Below are 18,467 nucleotides of genomic sequence, written 5' to 3' on the forward strand. Positions count from 1 at the left end.
ACTGAAATTAGCAGTAAAATGTAAACTAATTTTTATTAACAGTGTAGGCCCACCATCATCTTGAAAGCATAAGCAAAGCTTTAAAAAAAGGAATATCATAGCGACAGACAGTTCAAAAAACTGGACAGAATAAAACAAAGAAAAAGTTAGATGAACTGTAAAAATAACAGTACCATGTCACTAATATGGGTTTCAATACTGCTTAGAAGCCAACAGAAAACACTGTTACATAGTATTTTCAAGATGCTGCTTCAGGTTGCAGCTTGTGCAGACACTCTACACCTCTGTTGGCTGGGTGGAACTCAAAAGAGTAATGGTCCAGGCTCACAACCAGAGTGAGAACACAAAGCATGGCACTTGCCTTATAATGCCAGTAAAGTAGTACAGGGAATCAGGCGCTTTTGACAAAATATTTAATATTCAGTAAACTATCACACATCTAGATTCTAAAAGTTACATTAAATTATCATTTCACTGCTGTCCAAATCAGTTGTGTGAACACATTATTTTTGGCATTGGAAAATTTCTGGAAAGTAAGTAGAATTATTTAATCCACACTCATTCAGTTTATTGAAAACAATGTGCTCCCTCTGCTGGTAGTTATCAAGTAGGTGGCATTCTAACCGGCAAAAGGTCTAAAAGTGATAAGCAGAAAACTTTGCCTTTTGACTAGGTTACATAGTATCATTACAGTGATACATTGCAGTGGAAATCAGCTGCTCCTTTCAGATTCAGTGAGATAAGCTCAAGTTGCAAGACTTGCTTTTGGAGCTTATATTTTAAGAGCATGTATGTGAGTTTACAAGTCAGCAGACTGCAAAAAGAGACAACTACAGAGGTATTGGGGTTTTTTTTTAAAGTTTGGGTTATCACTTAAAAATGATAATAAAAACACGCAAGTTCAAGAACATAATAAAGCATTAAGAAAAGAGGTTCTAAACTGTGCAATTGTGACAGAGAATGCAGCCCTCCCCAAAACAGTTGTATGCCAAGCAAGTAATAGGTTACATAGCAAATATTTGTCTTGGATGAGCAAGTGGAATTCTATTTTAGGAAGAAATCAAAACAAACTAAAACCAACATGAACGAGGTCCTCAGATGTTACAGCGATGAGAAGGGCTTGCATGCCTGAAAACTTGTCTAATTTTTCCAACTATATTTACTAGCCTAATAAAAGATATTACCTCTACATACAAACTTCATTTTGCATAGTGATGAGAGACATTTAAAGACCTAGATCAGGATATGATTATCTAATAAATCTAACTCAAATAAAAAGAGCCTCTCTTATTCTACAACAATGGGGCAATCAATATCCTTTTACCAAAAGGAAGCTTTTCCAGCATGTGAGCAATGGGTTGGGACCTTCAAAGTTCTTCATGTTAGGTATCCCCAAAACTAAGAATTTTACAATACTATATGCAAGAGAGTTGGGTTTTAAGAGTCGCTATGTATTCCCAGACTAACAAACCACATATCTTTTCTCCAAAAGCCAAATAATTTAATCAGTCTTAGAATGGAAAAAAACATACACTGTAGCTGTCAGCGAGAAGTGTATACAACATAATGATTCAAGGAGGCCCTTCCAATCCTGGAGTACCAGATTTTCAGATCTTTCTATAGACACCTGTCATGGTTTAAGCCCAGCCAGCAACAAAGCACCACAAAGCAGCTCGCTCACTCCTCCCCCCTTGCCCTGGTGGGATGAGGAGGAGAAAACATAAAGAAAAGCTCATGAGTCGACACAAGGACAGGGAGGGATCACTCACCAATTATGGTCACGGGCAGAAAACAGACTCAACTTGGGGAAGAAACAAAATCAATTTAATTTACTACAAATCAAATCAAAACAAGGATAATGGGAAGTAAAACCATATCTTAAAACACTTTCCCCCCACCCCTCCCTCCTTCCCAGGCTCAACTCCACTGCCGGTTTTCTCCACCTCCTCCCCCGAGCAGTGCAGGGGGACGGGGAATGGGGGTTGTGGTCAGTTCATCACAGATTGTCTCTGCCGCTCCTTCCACCTCAGGGAGGACTCCTCACTCTTCCCCTGCTCCAGCATGGGGTCCCTCCCACAGGAGACAGTTCTCCACGAACTGCTCCAGTGTGGGTCCTTTCCGCAAGCTGCAGTCCTTCAGGCACAGGCTGTTCCAGCACGGACTTTCCCATGGAGTCACGGCCATCTTCGGGGACATTCACCTGCTCCAGCATGGGGTCCTCCACAGGCTGCAGGTGGGCATTTGCTCCCCCACTCACCTCCATGGGCTGCAGGGGGACAGCCTGCCGTCTCACCACGGGCTGCAGGGGAATCACCTCCTCCCCCTCCTTCTTCACTGACCTTGGTATCTGCATAGGGGTTTCTCTCACATTCCAATCCCCTCCCCCACTGCAGGTTTCCCTTCTTAAATATGTTATCCCAGAGGTGCTACCACCGTTGCTGATTGGGTCGGCCTTGGCCAGAGGCAGGTCCAACTTGGAGCCGGGGAAGCTTCTAGCAGCTTCTCACAGGAGCCACCCCTGTAGCCCCCTCCCCCACTAACAAAACCCCACCACACAAACCCAAAACAACACCCAAGAACGATATTTAGCTTCCTTCCTAATTACATATCCTTATAATTCCCTTATTTGCTAGGGAGGATAAATCAATCGATTCAAACATTTCAGTATTTTGAAAGGCAGTGTAATCATTCTGCATGTGAAATGGCCAGAACTGCAGTGCTATTTTTCACCACACTTCAAGCTTGGCAGAGACAGCCAAGTGTTACAGCTACTGGTATCCTCTGTCCTGACTGGAAGAAATTCAAACATAAGAACATCCCAATGCAGCCAGACCAAAAACCCATCTAGCTTAGTAATACCCTTCTGACAGTGACCAGGAATGGTGCTGACAGAAAGGACAAAACAAGAGAGCAGACATATAATAGCATTTCCTTCAACTTTCAGCCTTACAGTCTTCCTCTACCAGAGGCTGTAAAAAAAGAACCAGTTTGTCAGCCCTTTTCCCAGGATTCAGAAAAGTGTAAGGAATTGTTTTTTGCTTTCCTTCATTAATTCCTCAGTAAGTGAAACAATCTGTAAGAGGAAAAAAGAAAGCCGCATTAGAGCATGGATGGCACACAGAGGGGAAATAATGAAAAACATTCTGAGAGTTGTGCAAGTATGTGGGCATATCTCCCCCATGTGTTCACTCTCCTCACATCATCCACTATTTTCTCAAGCTTTTTCTTTTTATATACTAGCAGATGCTTTCATTTCACAAAGCATAATTACTGTTGTACTTGTGCATAAATATGTAAGTGCCATAACTATTGGAAACATTTCTCTGTAGTAAAGTATTTCAAAACCAAAAAGAATCAGTAGCTGTTCTTCACATTGTTTTGGAGTGACCAACCCCCTTTTTACAATTAAAAAAGTAGTATGAGGAATTTAAAAAAAAAAAAAAGTAATATTCAGGAAAGCGTTGCCATTTTCAAATAATAGAACAAGTCATAATATATTAGATCAGTTTATAGTAACTAAAATCTGCATTATTGTCGTGGTTTAACCCCAGCCAGCAACTAAGCACCACGCAGCCGCTCACTCACTTCCCCCCTCACCCAGTGGGATGGGGGAGAAAATCGGTAAAAGAAGTAAAACTCGTGGACTGAGATAAGAACAGTTTAATAGGACAGAAAAGAAGAAACTAATGATAATGGTAACATTAATAAAATGACAATAGTAATAATAAAAGGATTAGAATATACAAATGATGCACAATGCAATCGCTCACTGACCAACGCCCAGTTAGTCCCCGAGCGGCGATCCCCCCACCCCCACTCCCCCCAGTTTATACACTAGATGTGGCGTCACATGGTATGGAATACCCTGTTGGCCACTTTGGGTCAGCTGCCCTGGCTGTGTCCCCTCCCAACTTCTTGTGCCCCTCCAGCCTTCTTGCTGGCTGGGCATGAGAAGCTGAAAAATCCTTGACTTAGTCTAAACATTACTTAGCAACAAATGAAAACATCAATGTTATCAACATTCTTCTCATACCTAGCTCAAAAACACAGCATTATACCAGCTACTAGGAAGACAATTAACTCTATCCCAGCTGAAACCAGGACAATTATAAAAAGAAGTAGAGAGTCCTATATTTCAGACTTCAATTGTCAGTGGTAGGATTATCCCTCTGAATTAAGGCTGAGTCACAATGGCATGTCTCTTTCACTAGCTTCCGGTTTGCAGCACCAAGTTCTACACTAGGTATCATAATTTACAAGGAAATACAAAACTGCAAGCTGACATGTTCAGCTTCCAGTTCCATGAGCTTTTCACATCATGCCCTCCCTTCTCAATCCTCAGTAAAAACAAAAAAAGAAAAACTAAGAAAACTTAATATCAACAGAACTCTGGTGAGTTACCAGACCCTACCTAATAACTCAGAATACTGAAAGGTAGTTATTATCTTCTATACAAAGTGCCTGGAGTTCTCTTCTCTCAAGTCCCTTACCAAAATGAGAAATTAGGGAAAGACTCTATATCATCTGACTACTTTTCACCTTACCATTTGTTTTAATTGATTCCTTATGTTGAAGTCACTCATATACAGTACACAATAACATTACATTTAAATTCTTGTCATCCTCCATTATTTCACCAGACAGGTATCTAAGATCATCAGAAGTGAATGGGAGCACAGAATAGTTTTCCCTCATGCACAAGACATAACACAGGATCTATAGGGTAGCATATTGTGCAGTCAGTTATTTCTGTGAGAGTCCACAGCTCATTTGACCTTTCCATAAAGCAACAGGCAAAAAATAAAATCTGGAACAGAAATTTGTTCACAGTCTGAAACACTACAAGTTTGTCTATAACCACCTACCACATAGACTCTATCAGCCCACAAGATATATATATACACATATATAAATATATAGGTCTACTAGAGTCTTGTACGGGTGTGATGGGTTAACCCTGGCTGGATGCCAGGTGCCCACCAGAGCCGTTCTATCACTCCCCCTCCTTCTCAGCTGGACAGGGGAGAGAAAATATAACAAAGAGCTTGTGGGTCGAGATAAGGATAGGAGAGATCACTCACCAATTACCGTCACGGGCAAAACAGACTCAGTTTGGGGAAAAATTAACTTGATTTATTACAAATCAACCGGAGTAGGGTAATGAGAAATAAAACCAAATCTCAGAACACCTTCCCTCCACCCCTCCCTTCTTCCCGGGCACAACTTCACTCCCGGATTCTCTACCAACCCCCCAGCGGCACAGGGGGACGGGGATGGGGTTTACGGTCAGTTCATCACACGTTATTTTCTGCCACTTCATCCTCCTCAGGGGGAGGACTCATCACACTCTTCCCCTGCTCCAGCGTGGGGTCCCACCCACACGAGACAGTCCTCCACGAACTTCTCCAACGTGGGTCCTTCCCACGGGCTGCAGTTCTTCACGAACTGCTCCAGCATGGGTCCTTTCCACAGTGTGCAGTCCTTCAGGCACAGACTGCTCCAGCGTGGGCCCCCCACGGGGTCACAAGTCCTGCCAGAAAATCTGCTCTGTGGGCTCCTCTCTCCACAGATCCGCAGGTCCTGCCAGGAGCCTGCTCCAGCACGGGGTTCCCACAGGGTCACAGCCTCCTTCGGGAACCCACCTGCTCCGGCGTGGGGTCCTCCACGGGCTGCAGGTGGATATCTGCTCCACCGTGGACCTCCATGGACTGCAGGGAGGCAGCCTGCCTCACCATGGTCTTCACCACGGGCTGCAGGGGAATCTCTGCTCCGGCGCCTGGAGCATCTCCTCCCCCTCCTTCTTCACTGACCTTGGTGTCCGCAGAGTTGTTTCTCTTACATGTTCTCACTCCTCTCTCTGGCTGCCGAATACCGCCGTCCCAACTTTTTTCCTTCTTAAAAATGTTATCACAGAGGCGTTACCACTATCGCTGATTGGCTCGGCCTTGGCCGGCGGCGGGTCCGTCTTAGAGCCGGCTGGTATGGGCTCTCTCGAACACAGGGGAAGCTTCCAGCAGCTTCTTACAGAAGCCACCCCTGTAACCCCCCCCGCTACCAAAACCTTGCCACACAAAACCAATACAATGGGTTATTAGTTTTCCATAGATATAGAAACCTAAAAATTTACAGCACACTGACCTCCACAATCCCTGCCACAAAATGGAGTGATGTGGCCCCATTACATTCAGCTACTTTTGATTTCCCAGCATTTAAGAATTCAGTCAAAGCAGTAGCATTTATTGTTCATCAATAACAAGCAAACTTTGACAAGTTTGGGAGTAAATTTCAGTCTGAAGTCAAATCAAAATACTTTCTCAACCCCACCACTACTCCATACAATGTGCAGAGTCTCTCTACCTGCTTTGCTTTATTTTTCAGCAGGCATGAACAAGTATATTCTATTTACAGGTGGGAACAATAGCTGCTCATTAAGTCAGCACATGTAGTCATTATATTTGTCCATATATTTTCAAAAAAATCCACAGATAACAACATTGTTGTTGCAGGAAAAAAAAAGTATGCCAAACGGGATTAGGGAGGAGACTGCAAAATTAACTATTAAATATATATTTGTAAATATTGACGTTATATTGACACATCTTTAAGAAAGCATAGATCAAAAAAATAAATAAATCAGTATTTCCACTGAAAGTCTTCAGATAACATAGACATGTTCACACAAGTTAAATGATACTCATGCTCTATTAAAAAAAAAAAAAAAAAAAAAAGCACAACACCAAAACACAACTCTTCAGAAAAGAAAGCTGTTACATGGAATCTCCCACCATATCTAAGTACCTTGGGATTAATGTGGACACAACTCCTGTTGCACTGGAGGCTGTAGCTGATGAATCAGTGTGTGGACTTCTAAATTATTTTCCAGCCTGGTCTTCATTCTCTCTTTCACAAACCTCTGAATATGGAGAGCACATAAATGACAAATAATCAAGACTTTTAGAAAATAATAAAATTAGAGGCCTGCTGAGGACAGTAAAACAATTTTCTTCACTTTCAGACCTATATGAAATATTTGAAAAGGTAACAGCAAATAAAGGATTTCACCTTAAAATAGATTACTTCTCCACATAAATCAAATTTCCATGGCTATTGCAACGATCACTCAGAAAAACAAAATGTCACAAGGAAAATGCAACCACTTTCCAGTTGTTAGTTTGTACACGCTATCAAACATAAGTTGGTCATATAGTGATGCTGATATTTCAATATTTTCAACACTACAATAAAATACTATTATTACCTCAGAGAGTTCTTGAAGTTTTCACAGTGCAGGGAACTAAATTAGTACACGAGTATACATAAGTGTAAATAAACAAACTCTAAATATGACTTATGGAAAATAAATACAACTCTGTATTTATTCCCACTTTACTTACTGAAAAAGAATCCCTGTGGAACATTGCAACAAAATCAAAGTAAACAGAATCTTCCATTTCAAAGTTAAAATAAGAATGGTGGGATTATGACAGGGGAACAGATACAGCTACTGTTATTTCTAAAAGTGCTCAAATAACTTCTATTAAACAGAGAAAAATTATTTTCTCTCTATACAAGAAACATTACTTTCTTTTTTGCTCACTCACATAGTTTAAGAGTAAAGACTGTTTGCTAACTAAACTAAAAAAACCAAAACTTATTTTGCACCAGAGCTAAGCAGCATTTTCCTCTGAAGAGAAACACAAATACCTGCAAGATACAGAACCAGGAAACATATTTTGATGTCAGTTCATTTTTATCCACAGCTCAGGTAGCGGAGGAGATGTTTCCAAAAGTTATCATAGGTATTCCAAAAAGTTAAAAGACAACAGTGTATTTTAAGAAATCTGAAAATAAAATGCTCACATTACCTTCTCCCCCCCAAAAAAGCTGTAAAATGTACACCTGATTACTATATTATAAATACCAAAATTTGTTTCTAAGTTAAACAGCTGAATTATATACAAAGCTTTGTCATTTTTGGTAAAACGACCAATCTTATCAACAATAAAATGCTTTGTGCTTCCTTTATGGGTATGAGCCTAGAAGCCTTTCGGGCGGGGGGGACGGGATGGACAGACACGGGACAGGACATTCAAGATGCAGTTCAAGATATCTTGACTTAAAAACATTATGTTTTTGTAATCACTTACTGGATTTCCCTCCTAAACTAAAACATGGTGTAAGCAGATGATCTCCCAAAGGGAACAATAGCTCAGCCTGAACCAGTATCAAACATGAAAAGGTTTCCAACATTAAAGAAATCTTCTTGTGTTTAGATTCAGCCAATACAAAAATGGGTCCAAATCAAGTTTTGGAATCCCTTGAACCAGTATCAAACATGAAAAGGTTTCCAACATTAAAGAAATCTTCTTGTGTTTAGATTCAGCCAATACAAAAATGGGTCCAAATCAAGTTTTGGAATCCCTTGTATATTTGAATTTCACAGTGACTTAAAGTCCGTAAAGTCAATGAGCCTGCACAGAGGTCTGCTCACGTGGTTCCGTGTTGTCCTGGTTTCAGCTGGGATAGAGTTAATTGTCTTCCTAGTAGCTGGTAGGTGCTATGTTTTGAGTTAGGTATGAGAAGAATGCTGATAACACTGATGTTTTCAGTTGTTGCTAAGTAGTGTTTAGACTAAAGTCAAGGATTTTTCAGCTTCTCATGCCCAGCCAGCAAGAAGGCTGGAGGGGCACAAGAAGTTGGCACAGGACACAGCCAGGGCAGCTGACCCAAAGTGGCCAACGGGGTATTCCATACCATGTGACGCCACATCTAGTGTATAAACTGGGGGGAGTGGGGGCAGGGGATTGCCGCTCAGGGACTAGCTGGGTGTCGATCGGTGGGTGGTGAGCAATTGCACTGCGCATCATTTGTACATTCTAATCCTTTTATTATTGCTGTTGTCATTTTATTAGTGTTATCATCATCATTATTAGTTTCTTCTTTTCTGTCCTATTAAACCGTTCTTATCTCAACCCACGGGTTTTGCTTCTTTTTCCCGATTTTCTCCCCCATCCCACTGGGTGGGGGGGAGTGAGTGAGCGGCTGCGTGGTGCTTAGTTTCTGGCTGGGGTTAAACCACGACACGTGTAGAATCAAAACAAAAACAACCAACATTGCAACGATCTCATTCTTTCATACAAATTTGCTTTCTTCATGATAAGGGGCTTCAAGTCTACTATCTTCATAAACTGCAACATTTTAGAGAACAAATTAAGCCTAATCTAGTAGGACAGAAACTGCTCAACCATGATGACATCACGTAAAAAAAAAGGAAAAAAAAAAAACCAAAACACTCACCCAAACACCAAACCCCACACATTCTGCGCATGCTGTCCAAGCAGAGGGAGAAAGCATGGACCATTTGGGTTGGCAAAGGAAATTCTAGAACATACATGAGTGTCTCCTAAAGACCATCTTTGGAAGTGTTTGCTTAGATACGGGCAGCAAAACGTACAATTTTCTCCATCTCCCACTCTCAAACCACCACCTTGAAAACTTACCCGCTCCCAGCACAGCAAAAGACAAGAGAAACTTGTGGGCTGCTATATAACCTGCTGTTTGGTATAAAACGCACATTTCTTCTTTTTCTCTGTAGATTAAAGTTATCTGTACCAACTTCCTTTCCGAAATAAATACACAGCTATGTAAAAAAAGGAAGGAGAGAGTCTTGTGTTCAAATTAACTTTTTTCCTGTATCTGTAAGCTATGCCTCACAACAGGAACCTCGCACATGCACATTGCTCTTACATACTATGACAACACATGTAAATTAATAACTTGCCTATTTACCAAGCCCCAAACTCTTTAGGGTTATCTTCCATGAACAAAAAAGCATTTGTTTGTTTGTTTTCTAGTTAGCCAGCCTGAGACACTTTAAACATCATCCCAAGACAGAAAAACAAAACATGTTTTAAAATGCATTAGCTGACAACACTCGCGTTTCTTACTGAAGATCTTCCCGCTCCTCTCCACAGCAGTTCTCGTTTGCTCAAACATGGCTTTGAGGTCGAAAGTCCGAGCTTTCTTCCCTGAAAATGAAGAAAAAGGAGACTCGAACTGATGACATATTTCCATACGTTCTGTATGGTATGTCTCTGGCAGTACATTCCCCCATCCTGCCAGCAGGAAACGAAACTTCTCCAGGAAGGGAGAAGGGGAAGGAAACCCTGGAGGCTGCAGGTTGAAATTTGAATTGGCCAGTCGAGATGCACCAGGTACACCAAGGTGACCCTCCTAGCCAAAAGAATTAAATGACCACAGGTCAGATTCGACAGGGGTATAAACGGGGTCCCGCCGGAGGACACGTTGGCAGTCCTCCTGGGAGCAGCGGGTCTGCAGTCAGGGACTCCCCCTCGGGCCGGGGCACCGCCCAAGGTAACTCCTCGAGGGAGAGAGCCCTCAGCTTTTAGGTGAGTGATACGCGCGTTTTGAGCCATCACTTTAAATCTTGGGGATTCTTAAGTCGGCCGTGTAGTATTAATTCTCTTTACGTCATTGAGCCTGCGGTTATATAAAATGTTACCGGACTTCTAACTAACTTTTGCTGAAGAATAGATCTGAGTTTTAGCACCTGTTGGATTTGGTTAGTTGTGCATCCATAACAGTCTAAGTATTTTGATGGTTTTAATATTTTGTCCCAGCCGTGGAAACTGGTTTGCTGCTAGGTGACTGTAAAAGTGAGATTTGGTAAATAATTATTAGAAACCTTATACTAACACTATGATTGAAACAATAGGCAAAAGTATAGCCAAGCAATTAACTAGTAGAGGTAGTTCCTCATAAGTTTTGCAGTTCTTGGCTCTTATGACTAGATGTTCCTGTACACTAGATGAGAACAATGTTGAAACTGACCACATGTGATTGAAGCTGCATTAAGCTTCAAGATCAAACAACAAGGACAAGAATAAAGACTTCAAGGACAGCCAGCAAGAACTTCAAATGGGTCGGTGGTCGCAAAAGCAGCCCTTCGACTCAAATGGATCCTTCATTGCGCATGATCGGATGTAGGCAGTACTATGATAATCAGTTATAATCATTTTTATGTATTTGTATACTAATCTGATTAATATGCAATTAGTTATTCTATATAACCTGTTTGTGCTAAAGCTGTGGTATGCACGCTAGGTGGAACTATCCCCCGTGCATCCAGCGCTGCAATAAAGAATGCCTGCTTTCTAAAACTCCAAAACGAGTCTTAGAGAGTTTCTTCGACCGGCTTTTCGGTATCATTTTGGTGACCCAGATGGGACGATGCTTCTAAGACTTGACGGACATGGGATCACAGGACCTTCAGCCGGCACTGAGATTTCTTGGGGAGACCCTTGATCCCCGTTCCCCAGGCTCACAAGCCAAGGCCACTGGTAAGATTTTATTTAAAGGCATTCTTTTGATTAACCTGGTTCTGGTATTCTGGTCTGGTATTCTTACCTGTAAGCCTGACTAAGAGAAGTCAGCAAGGAAGAGATATAAAAGGATCCTTAAAAATCTGGTATTCTGGTAGAAGTACTTCTCTGGTAAAGGGTATTCATCTCACTGATTGAAGGCGGAGATACCCATTTAGTTTGGTCTCAGTACTTTGATTAAGGCTTTGGTATTTGACTATTGATTTTGGATATGACCTTAGATCTCTGATTGATTCTGTTTGGTATTTTGACTTAGGCTCTGATATTTGACTTTCCAATTTTTTGATTTTTGTATATTGAAGGTGCTGATAATGAGAACAGGACAGTCAAGTGAAATCCCTAAAAAATCACCTCTGGGGTGTATTTTGAAGCACTGGAAATAGCTGGGGCCTGTGAATGGGACACTAAATTATAACACCATGTTACAACTTATGTTATTTTTGAGACATGAGCAGAAATAGGATGAAGTTATGTATTGTGATTTGTTCTTTACCTTAAAGAATCATCCTGAGTGGCAAAAGGATTGTGGAATTAATATGCCACCCAGTGATCCTTTTGTGCTATCTTTGGAAAAAGAGAAAAACAAAAAAGGTGACAATAAGTTCAAAAGGTGTTGTTCTGCATGTAGTATTGGGCAAAGATGTTTAAAGTTGTACGAGCAAGAACGAGAGGATGATACTGAAATGATAATTGGATCTCAAAGGGCCCCACCTAGAACTGCTCCCAGAAATAGTGATGAAAGAGAACCCATGAACAGTCCTGTCGCAGGGCGAACGAGAGCTAAACAGACGGAAGTTATTCAAGCTCCTCTTCGTCAGGCGCTTGGGACTGAGGGTGTGGCAACTATTAAAGTACCCTTTTCTATTGTGGATTTAAATAATTGGAAAATAGCAGCTGGGAGCTATCAGGAAAACCCTGACCAAACAGCCCATGCTTTTGAAACAATGATTCAGACTCAGGATCCTGATTGGAAAGATATACAAGTAATAATGGATATACTTTTTGATAGTACAGAAAGAGATATGATCCAGAGGGTTGCTAAAACCCAGGTAGAAGCACAAGTGGCTTCTGGAGTATTACAGGGAACAGTGGAACAAAATTTTCCATCTACTGATCCCAAATGGGACCCTAATAATTTGGCTCAGAAAAGACTGCTAGATCAATATAAAAAATGGGTTCTATTCAGAATTAGAAATGCTATGCCTAAGGCAATTAACATGTCTAAATTATATGAAATTAAACAAGATAGAAAAGAGTCTCCCACTGAATTTCTAAGCAGATTAAAAGATGCTTCTAGGAAATATACTAATCTGGATCCTGAGTCTGAAGAAGGAAAAGCTCAATTGGCTCCTTTATTTATAGGACAATCCTCTGATGACATCAGAAGGAGATTACAAAAATTACAAGGAGCAGATTCTCGAGACTGGGGAAAATTACTAGAAGTTGCTTGGGTGGCATATAGAAATAGAGATGAATTACAGAGTAAAATGAATGCAAGGTTAGTAGCTGCTCTGGAAGTAGGAGCTGGCGTGGGACGAGGCAGAGGAGTTATTACTCGAGGAAGGGGATGTGGTCGAGGAATGGGACGAAGGAGAGGAACTGGATTGGGGTCACCAGTGGGATTAAACCAGCCCCTGGGACTGAATCAGTGTGCATACTGTAAACAAGAAGGACACTGGAAAGGGGAATGTCCCCTGAGACCTACAAGGTCACAAGTGATCCCAATTTTGACCACACAATCTCAGCAAGTTCCCCCTTTCTTGGGAAAGTTGAGTGAAAGTATCTGATGGGGACCGGAGGGGAGTCTCCCAGCAGAACCTCTGGTTACAGCTAACCTGGGAGAACAGAAAATTGAATTTTAGTTGACACTGGAGCCACCTTTTCAGTTTTAAACACCTTAGAGGGGGAGTTAAGTTCTGAGGAAATTAGTGTTGTTGGTGCGACAGGTGAACGAGAGACTAGACCCTTCTTTAAACCTTTGACAATGAAATTAGGAAAGCAATGGGTCACTCATCAGTTTTTGTATGTGCCAAATTCTCTTAAACTCCTGCTAAGGAGAGATTTATTTGAGAATTTAGAGGCAGAAATTAAATTTTAAAAATGGAGAGATTAAAATTTTAATTCCAGAAACTAAACATATCGAAGCAGTGGCTTTGTTCTTACAGGACGGTTACCAAAAGCAGAGGATCATACCAGTCGAAGTAAATAATGCTGTAATTCCAATCGTCTGGGCTGGGGAAGTTCCTGGTAAATCCAAAAGAGCAGAGCCTGTGAGAACTGATTTAAATCCAGGATCGAGTCCGGTAAGAATTAAACAATACCCCCTAAAACTGGAAAGTCGGAAAGGGTTAGTACCGATAATACAAAAATTTCTAAAGTACAAATTGTTAATAGAATGTGAATCCAAATATAACACCCCAATCTTGCCTGTTAAAAAGGCTAATGGAAAAGATTACAGATTAGTTCAAGACCTCAGAGCAATAAATCAAATAGTACAAGATATTCACCCGGAAGTAGCAAATCCTTATACTTTGTTAACAACCCTAACAGAGAAACAAGAATGGTTCACAGTGTTAAACTTAAAAGATGCCTTTTTCTATATTCCCTTGGATCCCAATAGTCAAGAGCTTTTTGCTTTTGAATGGGAAAATCCTGAGACTGGGAGAAAAACACAATATACATGGACAGTCTTGCCTCAAGGCTTTAAGAACAGCCCTACCATTTTTGGAAATCAATTGGCATGAGAATTAGAGATTTGGAAGAAAGAAAATAATGAAGGAATCTTGTTGCAATATGTGGATGATCTGTTAATTGCAGCTGAGATGGAAGAACAATGCACAAAGTTAACTACTACTAGCCTTTTGAACTTTTTGGGAATCAGTGGATATCGAGTGTCAAAAGAAAAAGCCCAAATAACCCAGAGAGAAGTAACTTATTTGGGTTTTGAAATCCTGAAAGGACAGAGACAATTAGGAACTGAGAGAAAAGAGGCAATTTGTTGTCTCCCTGAGCCTAAGACTCTAAAAGAATTGCAAGCATTTCTGGGAATGGTTGGGTGGTGTTGCCTGTGGATTGCAAATTATGGCTTGCTGGTCCGACCTTTATACGAGCAGCTCAAAACCTCAAACAATGGATTTATAGGTTGGACTGATGCTGGGAAAGCTGCTTTCAAAGAACTGAAACAGACTCTAATGGGGCCGCCAGCCCTAGGCCTGCCAGATCTCACAAAGACATTTGAACTCTTTACTCATGAAAGAAAAGGTATAGCTCTGGGTGTCCTGGCCCAATATCTGGGACCAAGTCGGCGAGCTGTGGCCTACTTCTCAAAGCAATTAGACAATGTGAGTCTGGGGTGGTGGCCTGGTTGTCTGAGAGCCGTCGCTGCAACTGTGCTACTGATCCAAGAAGCTCGTAAGTTCACCCTAGGACAGAGAATTACAGTCTATGTTCCCCACATGGTAATCACTGTGCTCGAACAGAAAGGGGGACATTGGTTATCCCCTAGTAGAATGCTGAAATACAAAGTGGTGTTGCTGGAACAAGATGATGTTTACTTAAAAACTACTACCATTGTTAACCCTGCTGTGTTTTTAACAACTGATCAAGTTGAAGGAGAGCTGGAACATGACTGCCTGCAGACAATTGAAGAAGTCTACTCCAGCTGACCGGATCTCCCGAGATGCACCACTGGAAGAAACAGATTGGGAACTATATACCAACGGAAGCAGTTTCATCCATGAAGGAAAACGTTTATCAGGATATGCGGTAACCACTACTGAGAAGGTAACTGAATCACGAGCTTTGCCTTCAAATGATTCTGCCCAAAAGGCTGAATTGATAGCTCTTATTCGAGCTCTGGAACTAAGTCAAGGAAAGCGAGTCAACATTTGGACAGACTCAAAGTATGCTTTTGGAGTAGTACATGCACATGGAGCAATATGGAAAGAAAGAGGACTGTTATCTGCACAAGGAACCACCATTCAGCATGCAGAACAAATACTGAAATTGTTAGAAACCATTCAAAAGCCAACAGCAGTCGCGATAATGCACTGTAAAGCACATCAGATGGGTAGGACTGTTCCTGAAAGAGGTAACCGATTGGCTGATAGAGCTGCTAAAGAGGCTGCAGAAAAAGGCATCCTAGCACTAGTTCCGGAGAAAAGTGTAAATTTGCCTAAAGAAGCTCCAAATTATAATGAAAAAGATGAAGAATTAATTATTAAATTGCAGGCTAATAAAAATGAAACAGGATGGGCTGTAACGCCAACAGGTCAAATAATAGTCCCACCCGCAATAATGAGAGAAATTGCCCGGGCTGAACATAACAAAGTACATTGGGGAACAGAAAACCTTGTTAAGCATTTACAAAAGTGTATTTTGAATAGAGATATGACAAAGATTATTCAAACAATTACAATTGGATGTGAAATTTGTATACGCAATAATCCCAAAACCAGTAATAAGATTACTTTTGGAATTACAAAACAAGGAAATTCTCCAGGAGAATATTGACAAATTGATTTTACAGAATTGCCCCGAAAAGAAGGATATCGATATATCCTAGTTCTAGTTGATACTTTCACTGGGTGGCCTGAGGCTTTCCCTTGTTGCACCAACAAAGCAAGAGAAGTAGTTAAAGTCTTGCTCAAAGAGATAATACCAAGATTTGGGGTCCCTGTAGGAATGTCATCTGACAATGGCCCTCATTTTATAGCAAAGATTGTAAGACAGTTGAGCAAGGTATTGTCTATAGATTGGGACTATCACACCCCATATAGACCACAAGCAAGTGGGGAAAGTAGAAAGAATGAACTACAGTCTCAAGCAACAGCTGAGTAAAATTTGTCAGGAAACCTCACTTACATGGGTTAAAGCATTACCCATGGCTCTATTAAGAATCAGAGTATAGCCAAAAGGGAAAGGAAATTTAAGTCCTTATGAAATGTTATATGGAAGACCATATCAAGGGTCCTATGTTCCAAATACCTTGAGCACTTTTGGAGATATATCTTTAAAGGGTGTTATGATTTTTTTAGGAAACTCTTTACAAGAATTTCGTCAGTATGTCTCCACAGCTGGACCCTTAGAATAGGACACAGCAGCACATCCCTTCTGTCGCAGTAGAGACGGACACGACAAACATCAGATTGTGCCAAAATGGCTACTTTATTGTTCTAACAAGCTTTTTTTATAACCTTCTTCAGGGTATGTGTTCATATATGATTGGTTTAGTTAGTAACTAACAATTCATGATTGGGTAACAGTTTTTTCTGCGGATTCGTCAAGACGGTTCTTCTTATCATTTTCTTGCTCGGGACTTTCCAGACTCTCAAGGATACACCACGAGCTGCTCAAGGTCACACTGCTCATGCACCATCAGGCATTCAGCAGATTTGCTGCATTCCCCGACAATTCCCCCTTTTTGTATTTGTGCTAAAAATATTGCTCCGGCAGCTCTCTGCAGGGCCCTTTGCAGAAGGCTGAGAAGACAGGGCAACATTAGGAGCACAGTTATCACTATCAAGATCACTACCCCCACAGTCTTGAGCAGAGATATCAACCATCCAGACAATCTCCAACCCTCGAACATCTTTGTTAGCCAATCTGACTCATCGCTTTTTGTCAACTTCCTGACTTCCTTCTTTAATTGTTGAATACTACTGTAAATGGATTCTGAGTGATCGGATAGATTCATACAACACATCCCTTCAAACTCATCACAACCATGCCCTTGTGCTAAAAGCAAAAAATCAATTGCAGCTCTATTTTGTAGCGTAGCATGTCTAATGCTATCAACGTCAGTTAGAAGGCTACTTAAAGCTAAAGAGGTAGCGTTAGTTTGTTTGCTAAGCCAACATCCCAACTTATTTAAAGTTCTTAAGGCATTTGCAATGCCAACTCCTGGTGCCAATATGGAGGCTGCTAAGATCTGGCCTGGACTCCAGAATTCAATGTTATCTCGACAGGAACTGCTAAACTGATGAACAGTCCTTTGGATTCACTTATGTTTTCGAGTCATGTTCAGAATCATTGACACATTTGGTGTTAATAACATGAGGTGTCCGAGGCTACACGGGCCTCCATTCAATTTAGATGGAATGCCTCCCCAGGCACGATCTCCACAGATTAAAAACACACCAGGAGGTAGCGCAAGAGGAACAACAGAGGATCGTGAAGCATTAGGTGCGGTGTAATTACACCACGCAGTTGCATTGCGATAGAGAATACTATTTGCATTAACATTTTGGCCTCGGCGAGCAGTATTGCTATAGGAGTAATTAAAAAATACACAAGCATCCATCACTACAGACCCTAGTAATTCTAACTCTTGGGGTTCCTGGGTAGCCTGCGAGAGGTGTGCATACACACCATCCCAGTTTTTTGTACAATTTTGTGGAGAACTACAGAGATTCGGGATCCGCAGTGGGTTCGGCCATGTGTCCACAGGTACTCCTACCAAGCATGTAGAAAATGGATTTTCAGGGCTTGCGGTGGCGAAACACATGGTGTCCTGATGTGTCATGTCTGCTAAAGTGACCCAAACATTTTGTTTAGGTTGTGAGACCACCCATCCTTCACCCTGAGGCAGGTTCCAATACAGGCCGAACACACCGAGCAGGAACCCAGCGAGGACCGGCATCTGTGGAGACACAAGCATAACCCCTTCCCCAGGTTAATAGCTCACATGGTCCACTCCACTGACCAGTAATTAAATCTTTAACATGTACTTTGATGCCTTTTTGTAAATTCTGTGTTGAAAAAAGAGAAGAGAAATGTTGAAAAAGAGGAGGTAGAGAAGAATTATCCCCATAATGGAGAAAGTTAAGAACATAAACTGCTTTATCTAAACATGCCTGTGGTGGTTCCCCAATCATCCCCCCTTTTTGTTTTTGAAGCTGCCGCTTCAACGTGCCATGTGCACGCTCAACAATTGCTTGTCCTGTTGGGGAGTGGGGAATTCCTGTAACATGAGTAACACCCCACAAATTAAAAAATGTTTGAACTTTCCGTGAAACATATGCTGGGCCATTGTCCATTTTAATTTGGCATGGCACCCCAAGCATA

At 41.3% G+C, this 18,467-nt stretch overlaps 1 long non-coding RNA gene across 2 annotated transcripts in view; it reads right to left on the minus strand.

Annotated features, from left to right (window-relative positions):
- Positions 1-8,306, minus strand: part of LOC128136265 (uncharacterized) — a 38,164-nt gene extending 29,858 nt beyond the window's left edge. Inside the window, exons 1-3 of one of the 2 annotated variants that reach the window (XR_008233308.1) lie at positions 7,705-8,306; positions 6,799-6,913; positions 1,533-3,073 (exon numbers count right to left, since the gene is read on the minus strand). This is a non-coding gene — a long non-coding RNA (uncharacterized LOC128136265). Of the gene's footprint in view, positions 1-1,532; positions 3,074-6,798 lie in introns of both variants that reach the window. The other variant, XR_008233307.1, reaches the window with a different exon arrangement.
- Positions 8,307-18,467: the final 10,161 nt, after the last annotated feature.

This window comes from Harpia harpyja, chromosome W (genome assembly GCF_026419915.1).
Source record: "Harpia harpyja isolate bHarHar1 chromosome W, bHarHar1 primary haplotype, whole genome shotgun sequence".
NCBI lineage: Eukaryota > Metazoa > Chordata > Aves > Accipitriformes > Accipitridae > Harpia > Harpia harpyja.